The sequence below is a fragment of the Zingiber officinale genome, chromosome 2A, assembly GCF_018446385.1.
Source record: "Zingiber officinale cultivar Zhangliang chromosome 2A, Zo_v1.1, whole genome shotgun sequence".
In the NCBI taxonomy this organism is placed as follows: domain Eukaryota; kingdom Viridiplantae; phylum Streptophyta; class Magnoliopsida; order Zingiberales; family Zingiberaceae; genus Zingiber; species Zingiber officinale.
The window spans coordinates 69,002,565-69,025,096 of NC_055988.1; the positions used below are offsets into that span (position 1 = coordinate 69,002,565).

The 22,532-nt window shown below is 39.1% G+C and overlaps 1 pseudogene; it reads right to left on the minus strand.

Moving 5' to 3' along the window:
- Positions 1 to 201: 201 nt before the first annotated feature.
- Positions 202 to 22,532, minus strand: part of LOC122043689 — a 53,132-nt pseudogene continuing 30,801 nt past the window's right edge.

Below are 22,532 nucleotides of genomic sequence, written 5' to 3' on the forward strand. Positions count from 1 at the left end.
TCTTGAGGACACCTAAAAAGAGCAGAATGAAATTATGCAATCCTGTGCACAAGAACTATGTAATTCTAAGTGGTGGATCATGTCTGTCACAAGTTCGCCACTAATTTTTTTGACCATTATGCATAGATTGTAGACAAGCATGAAAATAAGCAGAACCATAAATATAAGCGAATAAAGGATACCTTTCAATCTTCTAAATCTTCTTTTCTGGTTGGGCCGTCTCCTTTTCCTCTCTTCTTTTGTTAACTCTGCCTCTTCTTTGATGTTTCCTTTTCCATGAAAAATCTCCTCAGGGGCAAGCATAGCCACATCTGAGACGACCAATGGAGCAACCTGCAAAACCATTGTATTTCAGTGACTCAAAACTATTTTTACCATAAACTAAAAGATAACTCCAAAAGATATTTTTACCTCTTCCATTGCTAGAGCAGGTACATTGACTTGTATAGACATGTCCTCAATAACCTACATCATAACTTATGGTCAATCAAGAAATAAATACTAAAAGAATTAAACACTTGATAAGCTTTATTGCTAACCGGCTTTGGAGCAAAATGGAAGTGAGACAGCACATCCAACTTTAAGGAAATCTTTTTGAATAGCATTGTTGCCTGCAGGCATAAAAGAAAAAGTGTATGAGAAAAGCTGAGAAGCTACACAAGCAGTCAGATGTTATCGCAGATCAATACCATAGATTTAGTGGATTTGTATTATTAACAAATTCAGATTGCAGATATCCCAATGTCAGTTTTTTTTGGCTATAAAGTAAAGTCATTATATGCATCAGTAAGAAAGACATCTATCGATATTATAATCTTCCATCAGGACTTCTGAGAAAGTTTCCCAGGAAAACAAACAGAAAGGAGGGAAAACCCAAAGAGCTTGAGAGGTTTCAATATAATTTCTCAATAGTGAGAATACAACAGTTGTAAGGAGCTTAAAGAAAATGCGTCGATGAAGACTTATAAATTGACACCTAAGACATACAAATTCTCATTCTCATCAGCCATCAATCACTAAACTATGATTACTATCCTACCAGCAACTGAAATTAGAAATTGAAAAAAATGCAGATAATTTTGGTAAAAATAGCTACTAATTGCCAGGGTTTAGTTTGAATTTTTATGAAAAAATTTACCACATAGGAATAGTAAATAAGTGGACAAGTAAAATACCTCAATCTTTAGTTTATCAGAAGCAGAAAGAAGAGCTGGAGCTAGACCGGTCTTCTGCGCATATTCTTCCTAAATTACAAAAAAAAAAAAGGAGAGAGAGAGAAGTGAGCATAGTCTATGTATCACGCATTAGCTGATTAATAAAAATGATTTGCATGAATGAAGCAGCGAACCTCATATATCTCGGCAAGACCCTTCTTACTCTTATTTTCATCCTGTTAAAAAGTCTATTATGACATTGTTCCCACTTAGAAGTGTTCAATTTATATATCTTAATGTTGCCAAATTTAGACAGAACAAGAAAATTACCATCTCTTTGGTCTCCTTAGGGGGTTTAGATGGCAAGATAGGTGCTCTTTCAACATCATCAAAATGACCCTGGAAGCAATCATAAACTTGAATTAGATTGTCTGATGATGGCACAAAAATAGTATCCACAATCCTGGAACTGACACTGATTGACTAGACTTAAACTGAATCTTTTACAATTAATTTAAAAATAAAGATGAACGCTAAGACTAGTATGCACAATGACCGGTTAGCCAGATTGTTCATCTGCTAAGAAAATTACCATCAATAGAGGATAAATACTTTTGTAAACGAAAGTCCAAGAATAAAAGGTTGTAAAGATAATTACTTAACACTTCTGTTAGATAAAAAAATAGAAATTAATTCCATAACTTTGCCTAAACATAATGCTAGAGCACCGAGAAATGCACTTCCTAAATGTTGTTAAATTGTAAAATGAGTGATTTCAGCAAATAAACCTACTCCTGACAAACTATATGTATTATCACACATTTTCAGTAAAAATCTTACAACAACTAGCACATTTAATTGCTCTGCTTGCACTCAGTCACAAAGAACATTCTTCATCAGGCTGAAATCTAACTTTAGAATATCTTAATCATTTTAGTAAGGACTGAAGAGTGAAGAGCATTAGTTGATCATTAAAGACAAGTGATAACAATTTCATTCTGCTCTTTTTTATGAATGACTATGCACATTGGTGGAAAACAAGTATCTAATTCTATTCTTTTTTTTAGGCAATTATGTAATCCTGTGAACTGTAGGCATATAAAATTTTGGTTTTTCTTGTTGGCAGGAAGATCTTACATTGTGCTCAAAATCAAGGTCCACTTCCAAAGCACTATTCTTCGGCCTTTTAGCAACAGTAACCTATTGCAAGAAGTAAATTGTTAAACCCAATATCTAGCCTTCAATATAATTCAAAATGCTACTGAAATAAAATCATTTTCTTTCTTGTAAATGCAAAATCGAAAACTACAAAAAAAAAAAACAACTCTTGGTTCTTTTATATAGATCTTTCTATAAATATACAAATAAAAAGATGTACCTCTCCCTGCATGGTCCAGGATTTAGGATCCAAGTTTGCTTTCTCCATTTACTCTATTTTTGAACGCATCTTTTGAAGCTCCTTTTCATGAGTTGAGAGTAACTTTTGCTATTGCATCAAAGGAAATTGCAAAAATAAACACACATGCCTAATAAGATGTCAAACTCATTCTAATAGTTGAATCAGAGAAATATAAGCACAATGTCAAGGCTTTGTGACCTCACTATCATTCTTCTCAACATCTTCATCAGTGTTCTCAAAATGATCAGCAGAGTCAAGTTCAGAGGAAGAGCGTTTTCTCTTTCCAACAGTAGCACCCTTTTTTTGTTGTTTTTTCTTGTTGCCCCCAAAAAAATCCTCATATCTGGAAAGCATTTTATTGATGAGAAAAAGTAATAAAAGAACAATTAATGCTAATTTTGATAAGAAAAAAATATTAAATAGGAATTTGAAATAACTAGAATAGTGCTAGTACATACACGGGCTCAAGGACTTGGGAAGATCTAAATATCTAAGTAATCTAGCTAGGAGTTAGATTTAGAACTTTCAAACATGCATGTTCCAGCGGCAGAAGTGAGGAGGCACTAGTGAGGAGGCAGCGAAGATGGATGAAAGTCGAGGTGGCGAGGAGGAGACGCTGGTGAGAAGGAGGCAACAAAGATGGCTGAAAGTCGAGGCGACGAGGAGGAGGCGGTGAAGATGGCTGAAAGTAGAGGCCGCGAGGAGGAGGTGGCGAGGCCGAAAGTTGAGGCGACGAAGAGGGCGGCGAGGAAGGAGGCAGCGAAGAGGGTGGTGAGGAGGGAGACGGCGAAGAGAGTGGTGAGGAGGGAGGCGACGAAGAGGGCGGTGAGGAGGAGGCGGCGAAGAGTAGGGTTTTGGGAAATAGACAGAAAAAAACAAGGCGTAAACAACACTTAATAGACAGAAAAATGACGAAGGAGAAAAAGTGGCGAAAGAAAAAACAATCACATTCAACAACACTTAATAGACAACGGTTTTTAAAAACCGTTGTCGTAATCCTAAAAAAGCGCACATAGACAACAGTTTTAAAAAACTGTTGTCGTACCCTTTAAAAATCGTTGTCGTATCCCCAAAAAAACATAAATAGACAACGGTTTTTAAAAACCGTTGTCATAGGCCAAAAAAATTACTAAAAGACAACAGTTTTTGTTAAAACCATTGTTAAAAGGCAAAAAGACAACGGTTTGGTATAAAATCGTTGTCGTTTGAGTGTTGTTGAATGACGTTTTTCTTGTAGTGATGATATCAGTGGTGACTTGATTCGGGGAAGCGTAAGATGCCATCATAGGCATCGTCGAGTAACTCTTGGCTGGTGGTTATGTATGTGGAGAGAAGAAGTATCGCGGCATCGATAGGCGCGAGGATCAGCTTCGGGTTGGGAAGGAGGGGAAAGGGGAATCGGCAGTGGTGACCTAGCCTCACGCGAACAAAAAAACTCTTTGTTCGTGAGTTTTTTTCATGAAGTTAAAAAAAACTATTATTTTTTTGGGATTCAACAACATTCAATAGACAACAGTTTAATAAAACTATTGTATATTATCATGTAAGCAACGCTAAAAGACAACAGTTTTTTAAAACTGTTATCTTTGACATACATTAGACAACAGTTTTTTAAAAATCGTTGTATTTGACATACATTAGACAACAGTTTTTTAAAAACCGTTATCATTTAAAAAAAATTATGGTGAACAACAACGGTTTTCAATAAAACCGTTGTTAAATGGCAAAAAGACAACAGTTTCTCGAAAATTGTTGTCTATTAGGTGTGGTTAAATCTAAAATTTCTTGTAGTGCAAATCAAAGGTACACAGATCAGATAAGGTATCAAAAACCCTAGGTCTTGAACATAATATATAACATGATTGTGTCACTACCCCTATAAGCATGTATAATCAGAGAAGTACTAACATGTAAAGCCCGAAAAATTCCCGAATTTATTTTAGAATTATTCTATGATTTTTCTGGAGTTTTTAGATATTTTTCCGGAATTTTCCGAGTAGCGGAAGTAGCAAAAATAAATAGAATCGTAAAACGGCCTAAGCGGGAATTGAACCCGAGACCTACGGTTTACGGATAATGTTAGAAACCAGTGAACCCAGCAGGGCCGTGCTGAAAGGAAAGGGATTCAATAATATTTATGTTAGGTTTGGGCGGAAATTACCACTTAATATAAATAGGAGGTTCAAGTGGGTTTGGTTTATTTTAACTTAGTTTTGGTTTGGAAATCTCTCAACCAAAACCTCACGCCACTTTTTCTCCTCTCCCAAAACCTCACGCCGCCTCTTCTTTCCTCCTCCTTCTCTCGGCGCCCTAGCCCAAGGTCCCTAGGTTCATCTTCCGGCGACGACTCCAACACGAAAGAGGTTCTTCTCCGCGAGAGGAACGCGAAGACGTGATCGGATCGTCGAGAGGATCATCTCCACCGGAGTTCTAGCGAATAGAATCGTAAGAAATTACGATCAAGAGGTAAGAAACCCCTCACCTGCAGTATAATAGCTTCCGGTTGAGTTTTTATACTTTAGTTAGGATGTATGCGGATTTTTATCGATATCTAGGGTGTATTTAACTCTCTTCGCAGATTAGGGACTTAGTTGAGCACCTTTAGATGGGCCGGGCATGTCTTCCCTCTTCAGATAGGAGGTTAGATGTTGTCGGGTGCCTAGAGGTGGTCTCCCTAATAGGAAGAAGAGTTAGAGCATCCCAGGTGTTCGATAAAATAGCTAGTTTAGTAAAAATGCACCATAGGCATTTGTAACAGCTCAGTTAGATACTTTAGAGGTATCTATTCAGTATTTTCAGTTTATTTCAGCTTATATGGATTAGATATCCAATGGGTGGGCTCCCAGACGCCTCTAGGTTTAGATAACCTAGCTCTAGGTTCAGATAACCTAGGAATAGTATGAAAAAGCATGTATTAGCTATTTCAGTATTTTATTTGCACTGTATTGGATTAGATATCCATTGGGTTGAACTCCCACAGTCGTCCCTAGGTTCAGACAACCTAGTAAACCCTGCTAAATTCGGGACTTGCAACCCCGGGTCTAGTAGGGATGCGCGCACAGCAAGTACAGTTGCCGGGCCCAACAGCATGTTTATTATTTTCACTTATTATGTACTAGTTTTCAAACTCAAAATCAGTTATGTTAGTTGAGTTGATTTCAGCTTCAGTTTAGTTTAGTTTAGCTCAGTATTATGTTTCAGTTCAGTTCTCTATGTTAGCTTTATGATTAGTTGTATGATATGCCATGACTTGTTCAGTATGCCATGTTTCTATGATTGTATGCCATGCCATGCTAGCCTGTTCAAAATATTTTCGAATAGCATGTTTTCAAATCATAACTGCATCGTATGCATGATTTTGTGAGGTAGATGGTTTCTTACTAAGCGTTAGCTTACAGGTACTACTTTTCTTATACTGCAGATACAGGTAAAAGAAAAGTGGATTAGCAGTGGAGGCTGGAGGTCAATGCAGATGAGGATGTGTGTGTGTGGAACTGGAATGAAAGATCTCAGGGATCTAACAAGTTTTAATTATGCATTAGAACTCGTTAGCATTTACGTTCAGCACTTTCAGCTTATTAGTTTTGATACTTTCATTTTCATGCAATTTAGATTTGGAACGCATTGAACTATGAAAGAATGTTTTAAAATGTCAGTAATCATGTTAGAATGTTATTACATGTTGTTAGAATAGTTTATTATGCAGTAGGTAGTCGTTAGATTGTATTTTGTACGCCAAAGTCTGAAGTCGATTTTCCGGGCGAATCGGACTCGATCGATCTCGACCGATCGACTGATCATGGATCGATCTGTCGCCGATCCAGACGGATCTGATATCATGTATCCTCTGGATCGGTCACCGACCGATCCGGTATATCTGATAACCGGAGAATTCCGGGTTCTGGATCGGTGCGCCGACCGATCGAGACATACCTGGATCGGTCGACCGACCGATCCGGTATATCTGATAGGAGAATTCCGGGTTCTGGATCGGATCCGCCGATCGGTGGATCGATGCCCAGAATCGCGGCAAGTTCGATCGATCCGTGGATCGATCAGCAGCTAGCTGGGAAGTAAATTATGAGTCCCTAGCTAAGTTGGGATGTTTAGTTTCCCCTCTTTAGCACATGTACACCAGCAAAGGAGGTCTTTAGACCTTTCTTATCAGCTGTCTTAGTTATAGTAGAGTAAAATTTTAATTAGCCCAGCTTTCCGCACAGTATAGTTTAGCACAGTACAACTGTAGCGATTCGCCTTATAGCCTAGTAGTAGAAGGCGGGTCGTTACAGAGTGGTATCAGAGCAGTGTTCCATACTTCCTACACACACATCAGCATTGTACCTGCAGCTTCCAAGTAAGAATACCTCTACTCTCTTAATTGTTCTTGTTTATAGTTACAGTTCATGTTATATGCTTATTGCCGGTTAGTACATGATAGTTTAAACAGGATGTCAGAAATTATATAACTGTGATAGTATTAGTTATACATATGTTCTCTATGTCATTAGAAATGGCACGAGGACGCCCAGCTAGAAGGGCACTAGCTCGAGCCCCAAAGAAGAGGCGATTCGGTGCCTCCTCCGGACCTTCTGACATTAGTGGCTCGCTCGACTAGAGAATGAGATAGCCACCTTAAAGGCTAATCAGCAAAGTACCCCAAGTCACCCCGGAACCGAATTTGACAACTCCGGTAGTCTTAGAGGTTCCACCAGTCCAGACTACAGCACCAGCAGTCCCAGCAGCTGAGCCAAGGAAGGAAGCCTATCTGATCCAGTGGCAGCGAGTCAAGCCAGAGAACTTCTCAGGCACTAGTGAACCATGGGATGCACAAGCATGGTTCAAAACACTGGAGAGCACGATGGAGCTTCTGGACTGGCCAGAACACGAGAAGGTGAAGTGTGCCTCCTTCTGCTTGACAGGAGATGCACGCATGTGGTGGGAAAGGATCAGAACGAAGCGCCCAGTGAATCAGATGTCATGGGGGGACTTCGAGAAGGAATTCTTCGAGGAGTTCTTTCACATGCGGGTTACAAACCGCCACTACGACGAGTTCACGGAGTTTCGTCAGGGCAACCTTTCAGTGGAGGAAGCCGTGAAGAAATTCAACAGGTTGGCTCGTCTATGTCCAGAGTTAGTCAGCACCGAGAAGGAACGAGTCCGGTTGATGCTCAAGATGCTGAGGCCCGAGATCGCAGTGAACGCGGCAGGGGGCATTCATAGGCCACAGACCACGGAGGAGCTAGTGAGCAGTGCCTTGACCACAGAGCATTACCAGAACAGCATGAAGCAACAGAAGCAAGTCTCCTCAGAGTCCAAAGGCCAAGGAAGCTCTCACACTCAGAAACAGCAGGGCCACAGCTCCAACTGGAAAGGGAACTCCAACAACAAGCGCAAATCAGGGAGTGACCCAAGAGGAGGGCCATCTAGCAAGCGACCCAGTTATCCAAAGTGTGCTACTTGTGGGAAATTCCACCCAGGGGTTTGTCGCAAGGGCGCACGAGGATGCTTTGAATGTGGACAAGAAGGGCACATGGCCAAGCAGTGCCCGAACAAGGCCGGTCTTCCTCAGCCACAGCAGATTCAGTATGCAGGCCAGCCAGCTCAGTTATATCAGATGCAGGCCGCTCTAGAAGGTCCACTTATCAGCCAGGGCAGATTAGAAGCCCCCCCAGCTATGGCGAATGCGAGGATCTACTCACTCACCAGAGAGGACGTAGCAAATGCCTCGACAGTCGTCACAGGTCAGATTAGCATTTTTCAGTATAGTGCTACTGTTCTATTTGATACTGGGGCAACCCATTCATATATAGCCAGGATGTTCTCCGAAAAATTAGAGGTACCCCCAGAGATACTCAGCGGTCAGTTTTTGACGGCGCTACCTTCAGGAGAGATCATGGCGTCCACGCACTGGCTCAGAGCAGTGCCGGTCATTATAGCAGACCGACTATGACGTTATCTTCGGAATGGACTTTTTGGTCAAATACGGTGCCTCTATCGAGTGCCGTAAACAGAAAGTCACGTTCCAACCTGAAGCGGAAGCACAGTTCGAATTCGTCGGGGAACCAAGGAGAAAGGCCAAGAGGTTTCTCTCAGCTATGAAGGCACAGAAGTTACTGGATTCAGGATGCACGGGATTCTTAGCACACGTAGTCAGCACCAGTCAGGACAGGGACCAACAGCTAGCAGAGGTTCGAGTCGTTTGCGACTACCCAGCAGTCTTCCCTGAGGAGCTACCAGGCTTAGCACCAGACAGGGAGATTGAATTTGAGATAGAGCTCATCCCCGGCACAAATCCAATTTCCAAGGCACCGTACCGCATGGCTCCAGCAGAACTGAAGGAACTTCAGGAGAAATTACAGGCGTCTAGTCACTCACCATGGGGGCGCCTGTGTTGTTCGTGAAGAAGAAGGATGGAAGCATGCGACTGTGCATAGACTACAGATCACTGAACCAAGTCACAATCAAAAACAGGTATCCTCTTCCCAGAATAGATGACCTATTCGATCAACTGAAGGGGGCATCAGTGTTCTCTAAGGTAGATCTCAGATCAGGTTATCATCAGGTAAAGGTTAAAGAAGGGGATATACCGAAGACAGCATTCAGAACCAGATACGGACACTACGAGTTCGTGGTCATGCCCTTTGGCGTGACCAATGCTCCAACTACATTCATGGATCTCATGAACAGAGTATTCAGGGAGTATTTAGATAAGTTTGTTATTGTGTTTATCGATGACATTCTTATCTACTCAGGAACTCAGGAAGAACATGCAGAGCACCTGAAACTAGTATTGCAGACACTTCAGCAGAACCAGCTTTACGCCAAGTTCACGAAATGTGAATTTTGGCTAGATCAGGTGTCCTTTCTGGGTCACATCATCTCAAAGGATGGTGTTATGGTGGATCCCAGCAAGATAGAAGCAGTAAGTAACTGGAAGCAGCCAAAGAACGCCAGTGAAATCAGGAGCTTTCTGGGATTAGCAGGATATTACAGGAAGTTTGTAGAGGATTTCTCCAGGGTAGCCTCCCCACTGAAGTGGACAGAGGACTGTGAGAACAGCTTCATGAGCTAAAAAGGAGATTGACCAGTGCTCCTATTTTGGCTCTACCAGACGACACCAGCAGCTTTGACATCTATAGTGATGCCTCTAAGTTGGGACTAGGAGCAGTACTGATGCAAAACGGCAAGGTGATTGCCTATGCCTCCAGACAACTCAAGGATTATGAGAAGAATTACCCTACTCATGACCTTGAGCTTGCAGCAGTAGTGTTCGCTCTCAAAATTTGGAGACATTACTTATATGGAGCTCAGTGCAGAGTGTATACAGATCATCAGAGTCTGAAGTACTTCTTCACTCAGAAGGATCTGAATATGCGACAGCGCAGATGGCTTGAGCTGGTCAAGGACTACGATATAGACATCCTCTACCACCCAGGGAAAGCCAATAAGGTAGCAGATGCACTTAGCAGGAAATCTAGTGCTACCTTATTAGCTCTTACAGCCATGTCACCGCCCCTACAGAAGGAGATCGTGGATTTCGGTCTCGAACTCATCGTGGGACAGCTCTCTACTATGACCCTAGAGTCTACCTTGCTTGGTGATATTCAGTCAGCTCAGGATCAGGACCCTGAGATTCAGAGAATCAAGCAAGGGCTAGCAGAATCAGAAAGTAGAGAATTCAGAGTGTCCGATAGCGGGGTGTTGTATTTTGGCGACAGACTCTGTGTTCCAGATCAGGAGGAGCTACGGAGACAGATTTTAGGTGAGGCTCACAGGACTCCCTACGCGATGCATCCAGGCTCCACCAAAATGTATCAAGACCTGAAGAAACACTTTTGGTGGTCCGGGATGAAGCGAGACATCGCCAGATATGTTAGCATCTGCCTCACCTGTCAGAGGGTCAAGGCAAGTTGTGCAGCCTATACAGATTCCAGAATGGAAGTGGGAGGATATCTCGATGGACTTCATAGTGGGGCTACCCAGAACCACAAATGGTTTTGATGCCATCTGGGTAATAGTTGACAGGTTGACTAAATCAGCCCACTTCCTAGCTATCAAGATATCCTACTCCATGGAGAAGCTAGCTCAGTTGTATCTCCAGGAGATTGTCAGACTACATGGAGTCCCACGAACCATCATTTCAGACAGAGACGGCAGATTTACATCACACTTCTGGAAGTGTGTTCAGACAGCTATGGGCACCCAGTTAAAATTCAGCACAGCCTTCCATCCTCAGACAGATGGTCAGACGGAGCGAGTAAATCAGGTACTCGAAGATATGCTCCGAGCTTGTGCCCTAGATTTCAAGGGAAGTTGGTGCAAATATCTGAGTCTAGCAGAATTTGCATACAACAACAGTTATCAGGCCACTATCGGCATGGCTCCTTATGAGGCACTCTATGGGCGGAGGTGCAGATCACCAATCTGCTGGTATGAGAGTGGTGAACAGAAGGAACTAGAGCTTCAGACAGATCTAGTAGCAGATACCACAGCAGCTATACAGCAGATTCGCCAGAGGATAGAGACAGCACAGAGCCGTCAGAAGAGCTATGCTGATACACGACGCAGACCCCTAGAGTTTTCAGTTGGAGATACGGTGTTCCTCAGAGTAGCTCCCATGAAGGGAGTCATGCGTTTTGGGAAGAAAGGCAAGCTAGCTCCCAGATATGTGGGACCATACCTTATCACGAAGAGGGTGGGCAAGGTAGCATATGAGTTAGAGCTACCTCAGGAGATGTCAGCTGTCCACAACGTATTTCATGTCTCCATGCTGAAGAAGCATGTTCCAGACGCCACCCAGGTGATTGAGCCCCAGTTGGTACAGGTCCGTGATGATCTCAGCTATGACAGTCGGCCTATTCAGATAATAGACCGAGCAGTAAAGAAATTACGGAACAAGGAAGTACCATTAGTTAAAGTCAGCTGGCAAAATCACACAGCAGCAGAGGCGACTTGGGAGACAGAGACAAGCATGAGAAGTACCCAGACTGTTTTAAGTTTGGGGACGAACTTTTTATAAGGTATGGGGGATTGTAAAGCCCGAAAAATTCCCGAATTTATTTTAGAATTATTCTATGATTTTTCTGGAGTTTTTAGATATTTTTCCGGAATTTTCCGAGTAGCGGAAGTAGCAAAAATAAATAGAATCGTAAAACGGCCTAAGCGGGAATTGAACCCGAGACCTACGGTTTACGGATAATGTTAGAAACCAGTGAACCCAGCAGGGCCGTGCTGAAAGGAAAGGGATTCAATAATATTTATGTTAGGTTTGGGCGGAAATTACCACTTAATATAAATAGGAGGTTCAAGTGGGTTTGGTTTATTTTAACTTAGTTTTGGTTTGGAAATCTCTCAACCAAAACCTCACGCCACTTTTTCTCCTCTCCCAAAACCTCACGCCGCCTCTTCTTTCCTCCTCCTTCTCTCGGCGCCCTAGCCCAAGGTCCCTAGGTTCATCTTCCGGCGACGACTCCAACACGAAAGAGGTTCTTCTCCGCGAGAGGAACGCGAAGACGTGATCGGATCGTCGAGAGGATCATCTCCACCGGAGTTCTAGCGAATAGAATCGTAAGAAATTACGATCAAGAGGTAAGAAACCCCTCACCTGCAGTATAATAGCTTCCGGTTGAGTTTTTATACTTTAGTTAGGATGTATGTGGATTTTTATCGATATCTAGGGTGTATTTAACTCTCTTCGCAGATTAGGGACTTAGTTGAGCACCTTTAGATGGGCCGGACATGTCTTCCCTCTTCAGATAGGAGGTTAGATGTTGTCGGGTGCCTAGAGGTGGTCTCCCTAATAGGAAGAAGAGTTAGAGCATCCCAGGTGTTCGATAAAATAGCTAGTTTAGTAAAAATGCACCATAGGCATTTGTAACAGCTCAGTTAGATACTTTAGAGGTATCTATTCAGTATTTTCAGTTTATTTCAGCTTATATGGATTAGATATCCAATGGGTGGGCTCCCACAGTCGCCTCTAGGTTTAGATAACCTAGCTCTAGGTTCAGATAACCTAGGAATAGTATGAAAAAGCATGTATTAGCTATTTCAGTATTTTATTTTCAGTGGCACTGTACTGGATTAGATATCCATTGGGTTGGACTCCCACAGTCGTCCCTAGGTTCAGATAACTTGCAACCCCGGGTCTAGTAGGGATGCGCGCACAGCAAGTACAGTTGCCGGGCCCAACAGCATGTTTATTATTTTCACTTATTATGTACTAGTTTTCAAACTCAAAATCAGTTATGTTAGTTGAGTTGATTTCAGCTTCAGTTTAGTTTAGTTTAGCTCAGTATTATGTTTCAGTTCAGTTCTCTATGTTAGCTTTATGATTAGTTGTATGATATGCCATGACTTGTTCAGTATGCCATGTTTCTATGATTGTATGCCATGCCATGCTAGCCTGTTCAAAATATTTTCGAATAGCATGTTTTCAAATCATAACTGCATCGTATGCATGATTTTGTGAGGTAGATGGTTTCTTACTAAGCGTTAGCTTACAGGTACTACTTTTCTTATACTGCAGATACAGGTAAAAGAAAAGTGGATTAGCAGTGGAGGCTGGAGGTCAATGCAGATGAGGATGTGTGTGTGTGGAACTGGAATGAAAGATCTCAGGGATCTAACAAGTTTTAATTATGCATTAGAACTCGTTAGCATTTACGTTCAGCACTTTCAGCTTATTAGTTTTGATACTTTCATTTTCATGCAATTTAGATTTGGAACGCATTGAACTATGAAAGAATGTTTTAAAATGTCAGTAATCATGTTAGAATGTTATTACATGTTGTTAGAATAGTTTATTATGCAGTAGGTAGTCGTTAGATTGTATTTTGGCACGCCAAAGTGCTGAAGTCTGATTTTCCGGGCGAAATCAGACTCTGATCGGTCTCCAGACCGATCAGAGCCTGATCGTGCCACTGGATCGGTCTGCCGACCGATCCAGACGGATACAGTATGCTACTGTATCCTCCTGGATCGGTCAGCCGACCGATCCAGCGCAATACAGTAGCGATCCCAGGAATTCCAGGTACCTGGATCGGTCTGCCGACCGATCCAGACATACCTGGATCGGTCTGCCGACCGATCCAGCTGGGGACAGAATCGTAGCAGGTCTGATCGATCCGTGGATCGATCAGCAGCTAGCTGGGAAGTAAATTATGAGTCCCTAGCTAAGTTGGGATGTTTAGTTTCCCCTCTTTAGCACATGTACACCAGCAAAGGAGGTCTTTAGACCTTTCTTATCAGCTGTCTTAGTTATAGTAGAGTAAAATTTTAATTAGCCCAGCTTTCCGCGCAGTATAGTTTAGCACAGTACAACTGTAGCGATTCGCCTTATAGCCTAGTTGTAGAAGGCGGGTCGTTACATAACATGATGTGCATAACAAATAAACAAACAAGCATGTAACAGATCGGGTAGTGATCAATCGAAGCAAATGAGAAACACAATCATTGCTATTTGTTAAAAACATTACTATGCATATCAAATGACATAAAGTCAAAAGTACCTGCCTCCAATAGAAAGGTCAAATCGATCCAAATTCGATCAAAACCAATGTCGAGATACTCGTCTCACGTCAAAGTCCTGTAATAAATCAGTTTTAACCTGAAACCTGGATTAATTCTAAACAACCACCAAATTCAACTTAAACAAGAATCACGTTTCCATCTTCGTGCCTTATCACAAGATCTCCTCTGTAGACCAACTGCCAAGAGGTGTGACGACCGGAAATATGCTAGGGATTCATGGCTAAAGCTGCAAAAGCTGCTGCCCCTACATTCTATATCCCAATCATCATGAATTTCCAAATTTATCTCCAATTGATCATTGTTAAAAATTCCAATTTCACAGAATACTACTACCCTACTACAATACCTTCTCTGTTCACCCACGACCAGGGAGAGCGACTGCTGAAATTTCTAGCCATGCAGATCGGCAACAGTAGGCTGGATCAAGGAAGGTAACAGGTGCTAATAAGTTGTCCCTCAGATGGTGCTCAGCAGTGATCAGGCATCAGCCATGGTGGTCAACGGTAGCACGGTGGGAAGGGGGGTCCAGTGACTCAAATCTAGGGCATGGTAGCATCAGGGGGTCGGCGGCGAGGCTAGAGTCGGAAGCTAGGGCATCGGCCTTGGGGTGGCGCTCGGGTGGCTGGCGGCTAGGGCACAGGGAAGGGGGTCGATGCTAGGGCACGCTATTAACCACCATCAACGTCGGCGACTGGTGCGGGACCTGGTGGTCGGCTCTCGGCCTCATCTCGTCGCTGCAACTTGTCTCGAGTAGAAGGCGGCGGTGTGCAGCGGTGAAGAGAGGGAGTCGGTGCCAATCCGAGTCAAGGAAGATGAAGAATGACTGCTTGTGGCAATGAGTGGAGAAGAGAAATAAAGGAGAGGAGGAGAAGAAATGGTCGTGCGACGTCGGTTGGGGGAACAGTTAGGGCAGGGAGTCAACGGGGGAAGAAGACTCGGGCACGAGTTCGGGGAAGGAAACGAAGGAGAATATAAAATAAAAGAAAAAGAAAAAGAAAAGGAATTAATAAAAATAAACATTTTCTCGCTTAAAAGGGTAGCCTAAACAGGCTTTCACGGGCCCCGTTTTTATCCCCGTAACCTGAGTTATACGAGCTCCGAAAAATTTTCAGAAAATTTCTAAAAATTCCAAAAAAATTCCCTTATGATGATTCGCCCATTTTTGGTATTTTACATTATAAAATAAAATGAACTCGAATACCAATTATTCTAGGTATACCTTACGAATGACCTATAACGAGAAGGCCATCAACCTTTTGTAACGTTATCGAACCTCACCTCTATTCGTATCCTTGTCGAACTCTTCAAGACAACTCCAAGAGAACAAGCTTCGCCTTCATAAGGTACTAGCCATGAGCAAAGGAGAAGGATCAAGAAGAGGAAGAAGTAGCAAAAGGAAGATCTTCTTCCTTTGGGTGGCTCACGGCAACAAGAGGAGAACCTCTTGTTGTGGTCGGCAGCAAGAGAGAGGGAGAGGGGGAGAGAGGTATTGGATTTAGGTTTCCAAAATCTAATCAAGTTAATAATAAATTATGTATTAATTATCTCTTAACTATATCAATATATAGTCCTCTTTAAAGAGTTGGATTAGAAAGTCCAAATCCAACCCATTAAGCCTTAACTAAAAATTAGTCCATTAACCCCTTGGTTTGGTTCACAACTAAATCAAGTTGGTTCATGACTAAACCAAATTGGTTCATGACTAAATCAAATAGGGTCCAACTCTTTCATAAGAGATGTGGCATATCCACGCTTCCTTTCTGACAAATATTTTTATATTTTTCTTATGTATGGTCCAACTAAATATTTATCTCTTGATCTGAAAATCCTATTCTCTAACTTGTTTTATATTTTTTTAGAGACTCATAGTGTATGTGACCCAATAGGTTCCCAGTTTATCTTAGTTATCCATAATTAACTACTTAATTATGGAACAATCAAAAGTAGCACCTATTAGTACATCATAATCCCCAATTAATCAAAAAATCATAGTTGTTCTCAGAACTAATTCTGAATCCTTCAAAAGCTACAGTGAGTTATGTGTCATTCCTTTTACTCATCTTATACCCACATGGTTCAAGACATGATCTATGTGATAGATCGGATGAGAGCGATAGAGGGTGGGGGGGGGGGGGTGAATATCGCGCTCTTTTAAAAAGTTTTCTTTTCGTATTTCAAAACAATTCAAGTAATCAGCGGAAAATATAAAGGAAAAAGTTTGTTTACTTCGTTCAAAGCCTAGCTCAACTCCTACTCGAAGGCTTGCGATCCTTGACCACACCGATGGGCAATCACTATAACCCTTCTATCCAAAACCTTCAGAAAGAAGCAAATCATACAGATACAAGAAGTATAAGATAGTAACAACCCTACTATCTTATTTAACTTTAAGTGCAATACAAAGAATTATACCGACAATAGTATGCGTAGGTTGTAGCTTGGTCGGTACTTCCGGACGGAGTGACTTGCTGAGCTGATGAAGATGTGTAGCACAATCCGTACGCGAAGAAGAGCTTTTGAGATGATCAGAAGTGTAGCACAATCTGCTCCCTTCCTTCCCGGCTGGAGTCTGACGCTGGCTCGATCTTTTGTATTTACTGATCATAAAGGGTTCGGTCGACCGATCATACTTTTCGATCGACCGAACATGCTCCTTCCCTGTTCGCCGAGATTTATCGTGATCTACATTTACTGCACCATTAATACTGATTGGTTCGGTCGATCGATCCATGCATTCGGTCGACCGATCTGTGTCCTTTCCTTCTGCTCTGATCGTTGATGTCTGTGCTAAGTCATCTGGGTTCAGTCGGTCGATCATAAGCTTCGGTCGACCGATCAAGCTTTAACCAGATTGTACTTTGTTTTGGTTTGAACTGATACTTGCTTTGAGTTGATCTGGTTCGGTCGACCTATCCTTCTATTCGGTCAACCGATCGGGTCGAACCTGCAAAACAGTGTTAGACAATAATCCTGCAAAACAGAGATTAGCACAGTAATATAAAATGCATGAGTAATAATATAAGACAGTAGAACTGTCTTGATCTCAACTTAGAAACCTACCCGGTTTCTTCATTTGGATCAGCGACCTTAGGTTGTTCCCTTCAGGAACTCAACCTCACTGTCGCTCCTCTAGTTGCTTACCTCAACTTACCTGCCAAACATGGTCCTTCAGACCTGTTTGGACTTTTGCCTGCTCAGTGTCTTTTCCTGTAATATTATATTAGCCAACAACAATAATAATACAGAAAACAATGGTAAACCTAAACCTAGATTTACCGAGATCCGCTGGTTCGGTCGATCGTGCGCGGTCGACCGGAAACCATTCGATCAACCTTGCTTGGAGTTCTCTCCTCCAAGACTTCTCATTACCTAAGGTTACCACCCCCTAGGATTTTCTCCATCTGGCTTCACTCACCAGAACCTAAGGTTACCACCCCTTAGGATTTTCTCCACTTGGCTTCACTCACCAAGACTCAGTATTCGGCTACCCAGGGATCAAGTCCTCCAAACCTATCCACCTGGCTTCCACGATATACCGAGATTTCTCTTACCTAGCCTACAACTAGGACTCAGTATTCAACTACCCAGGGATCAGGTCCTCCAGACCTATCTACCTGGCTTCCACGATATACCGAGATTTCTCCCCTTGCCTAGTCTACAACTAGGACTTCCCTTGATCAAGCTCCATACTTAAGCATACTTAAATATATTTGTCTGACATTAAAATCTTGGAGGTCGATTGCACCAACAATCTCCCCCCTTTTGATGTTTGACAAATATGTTTAAGTTAGGTCAATTCAAAAAGATTTAAATTTCTAACTTAAACCCCTCTTCTCCCCCTTTTGTTATACAACAAAAAGAACCCTTTATAAATGGCATTGATTGATAAGGTAGCCTTAAGTTTTGCACCAACAATGATGTACAACCCGTTAAACATTCATAGATATTTTCTAAGGAATTCTCTCACCCTTTTCAAGGACAATAATAAGATGTGATTGGATTTTCAAATTGAACATGCATCAATTATATTTTGAAAAATATTGATTCTTAGTGTCAATTATTTTTTTTAAAGAAGTTATCAATATCATTTTGAAAAAAAATATTTCAAGGATTTTACTAAGATATTCCAAGGCTTAAAATATATATATATATATATATATATATATATATATATATATATATATATATATGCAAAACCAAGATATGAATGTCATAATATTCAAAAATATTTGCAAAGAATTTTTCAAAGTACGAAACATAAAGTTTTAGAGAAATATTCAAAGTTTTTTTCAAACTATGATTTTTCAAAAAGTATGAGTTTGAAAAAAATATGATTTTGAAAAGATAATGCTTGAAGAATAATTTTGTAAAAGTAATAATTGTTTTTTTAAAAAAATATTTGATTAAGAGATTTTAAAATAATTTTAAAAAAGATTTGTAAAGAAGTTTTATCAAACAATTTTCAAAGAGTGTTTTGAAACAGTTTTCAAAATATGTTTTCAAAAGTAAGATTTTGAATAATCCATGAAAAATATTTAAAAATATGTCCTTCAACAAAGTCACTCCCCCTTAACCAGACACTCTTTTTAGATATCCTTGTTACCCACAAGGAAGATATTTCTAGATGTGTCTAAGGGTCATGGTTGACTTAAAGATCTAAAAACTTAGATGGTGAATATAAATATAATACACCCAATCAATCAACAATCAAAATTTGAAAATATTTCTTAAGAAAATAGATATATAAGTTTTCAAAACATGTTTAAAAATATTTTAAATTTAAATTTTCTTAGCATCTCACTCATTCTAAATTTTCAAGTATGGTAATCCTATAGTTGCGTGACATGACTTTATTGATTGTGAGTTTAATTGTAATTAAGTTAAAATTGAGTTTTAGTTGAACTTTGATTATGTTAAATTAATTTTGGGTTAAAATGAATTACTTAATTAATTTTATGATAACATTGAATTTATAAATTAATTTTAGTTAAGAAATAGTAAAGTTATTTGTTATAGATAATTTGCAAAAATTTAGTTTAGGGTCAATTAAGTAAATTTATAATTTAATGATTATTAATTAGATTAATAATTAATTGTAATCGTTATGGTTTGAATTTTTAGATTAATGATCCAGGTAAACTTAATTTGTAATAATTCAAAGTTAGTTTCAATTGAGTTTAATTTGATTTATAATTGTTAGATTGATTATTGCCTATTTCTATTAAGGTTGATTATAAGTTTCATAATTAATAGTTATGGATTAATTAATTATGAATTATGAATTATGAATTAGTTTTTATGAATTAATTAGTTAAAATTTTAGAATTAGTTTTAATTTAAAGTTGTTTTGGTTTGCTTTTTTAAAATACACTTGAGGTAATTCAAGTTTAAGTTTAGTTTAAATTAAGTTTATTTTTTTATTAATTTGAGTTTTAATGATGTTTGAATTAAATTTTGATTAATTTAGGATTTTAACTAATTTTAGGTGTTTTTAATTTTACATTTAAATTTTATTAGGTTATTATAATTAGGTTTAATATTTGAATTAAATTTGAATAATTTTAATTAAGTTTTAAAAAGATTTTAATTAATTTTTAAAATAATTTTTAATTAAGTTTTAAAATAATTTTTAATTAAGTTTTTAAACAATTTATAATTAAGTTTTTTTTAAAAATTTAATTAAGTTTTAAAATAATTTTTAATAAGTTTTAAAATAATTTTTAATAAGTTTTAAAATAATTTTTAATTAGTTTAAAAATAATTGATTGTTTAATTTTTTTAAAGATTGAACTTGAAAAAAGTTATTGAACCCATGTTAGACTCAAACTTAGCTTTGGGTTAATCAAGCAGGCATCCTAAAGATAAGCTTTCAGTTCAGTGATGAGGCATATGACCTTCTTGTGTATCAACGGTGGACCACTTGCAGAAGACTTTCTAAACTGTTCTCGCCTAAAAAACTTAATACTAAATTTTAGTCTAACTAGCCCATGTTTAACTGGGATAGCTTCGGTCATATCCACTAAGTCTAGTGCACCAGGTAGAATTCCATATTCAGCCTAAACATGCCTTCGACAAAGTTTCTTTGACGTACTATCATCCCAATCCATTCCGATGCTATGTTGTTAAGGTTTGGTAAACCTTTTTAACTAACCGTTCTAAATTAGTAGCATAAAAAAAATGCATGACATGATATATAAATTTGATCATAGCAAGTCAAACAATTCAAACAAATCATATTATTATTATTTATTATTGTTTAGTATTGTTTATTATTACTTTGTTATAGTTGTTTTATTTTATTGTTGTTATATTATTATTTATTATTGTTATTGTTATTATAGTATTATTTATTATTATTTTTATTATATTATTATTTATTAATATTGTTATTATATTATTATTGTATTGTTGTTGTTGTTTTATTGTTATTATTATTGTATTGTTGTTTTATTGTTATTATTATTATTATTATTATCAATATTGATTAGTTTCATAATTAAAGGGTACATGATTATAATTAAGTTTATGAAAGTTTTGTTCTAGATTTGGTTTTCATTTATAACTTAAATCTTGATTTTGTGAGTTGATAAAATTATTAATAATGTTTTTTTAATTTATTAATTTTATTTTTTAAAACATTATTTAGTTTTTCTAGTTTTCTAAAATGTGATTTTGTGTTTAATTTATAGTTTTGTTTCTTATTTTAATTTTCTAGATTTTTAGTTAAATTCGTTTATTATTATTTTGATTTAAATTCAAATTATCTTGAATTAATGAATTTTGATTAATTAGATCTGTGTCTTGATTATTGTCTGGGTTGAATTGATCGATTTTAGTTACATTCAAATTAATCAAGTTTTTATTAATTAAATTAGTTTTGTTAAGTAACATAGGATTTTCATGCTTTCTAAAATTCATAGTATGATTCAAAAAAAAATGATAATCCCAGTTATCCTCATTGACTATCTCTAGGGGTGACTGGCCCGGTGTCCCACGGAAGTTTCCCACTGGCCACCAGGGTAAATCGGGAATCGCACGCGGTGGCCAACTCAGAAGCCCAGCATCCTTTGATTACGCCCCCCATTTGGAGGAAAAAATCCTGCAAATACGCCGTAACTAGGGTTCGAACCGCGGGTGCCTGAGAGACAACCTGGATGTCCTACCGCGACACCATGTCCCCGGGGACATAGTATGATTCAAACAAGAAGGATCTAAAGCATGCAAATTTTCATCTGATTTAAATTTATTTACCATAATTGCTCTCCCTAAATCCTTGGGTCTTCTCTCCGGACATTGAGATTTGTAGTGTCCTATCTTTTTGCACTTGAAACATTTGATGTGGTCCTTCCTTTTCCGGACTCTAGGCATCAGTTCCTCTTTTGCCTCTGGTTATGCAGATCGTTTCATCAGGCATTTATTTTTGTAGTGTCCTTTTTCTCTGCAATTAATATATGTTATGCGTTCTTTAAATTTTGAATTTACAATATTACCTTCTGAATCCGTATTAAGATTCTCCCCCTTGACCATTACCACTTCAGATTCAGGCTCGAACATTTGGTTGGGCTCAGGTTCAGGTTTGGACACTAGTTCTGACTCGATTTTGGATCCATCAGCCTCCTCCTCAGCCACTAGTGCGATAAAGTTGATTTGGTCTTGTTCTTCTAGATCTGGCTCTGAGGATAACTCTCTGGATTCGGACGCGGATTCGAACTCACTTTCATCTTGATCTTCTAGCCTCGATGGAGTCTCGTGAAGCTTGATCGATTTGGTCCACATCTCGAATGCGTTCTTGTAACCTTCTAATTGACACAAGACTTCATTAGGCAAAATATTTATCAACATATTCATTACCTTTGTGTTTGATTCTGAGTTTCGAGAAGGTTGTCTTAGTGCAATCTAGTTGTCGAAATTGTTGCTTCCAACGAAGCATTCCATCATTTGCCTCCAGGAGCTGAAGTAGATTTTATCATACAGCGGAGGTTCATAGATGCTTCTCCCTTCTTAATAGGATGTCGACATTCTTGCAAGAAAAGAAAATAACAAGCCAATTTCCAAGACTTTCATCTTGGGATTAGTAGTGCTTGAAAAATAGAAATAATAAGAAGAAAAATATTCTAAAAGAAAAAAAATTGAAGAAAAGAAAAAGTTTTAAAAATGCTTTGAAAAATGATTAAGTAATTTCAGAGCTAACAAGGCTCTGATACCAATTGATAGATTAGATGAGAGCGATAGAGGGGGTGGGTGAATATCGCGCTCTTTTTAAAACTTTTCTTTTCGTATTTCAAAACAATTTGAGTAAGCAGCAGAAAATATAAAGGAACAAGTTCGTTTACTTCGTTCGGAGCCTAGCTCGACTCCTACTCGAAGGCCCGCGATTCTTGACCGCACCGATGGGTAATCACTATAACCCTTCTTTCTGAAACCTTCGGAAAGAAGCAAATCGTATAGAT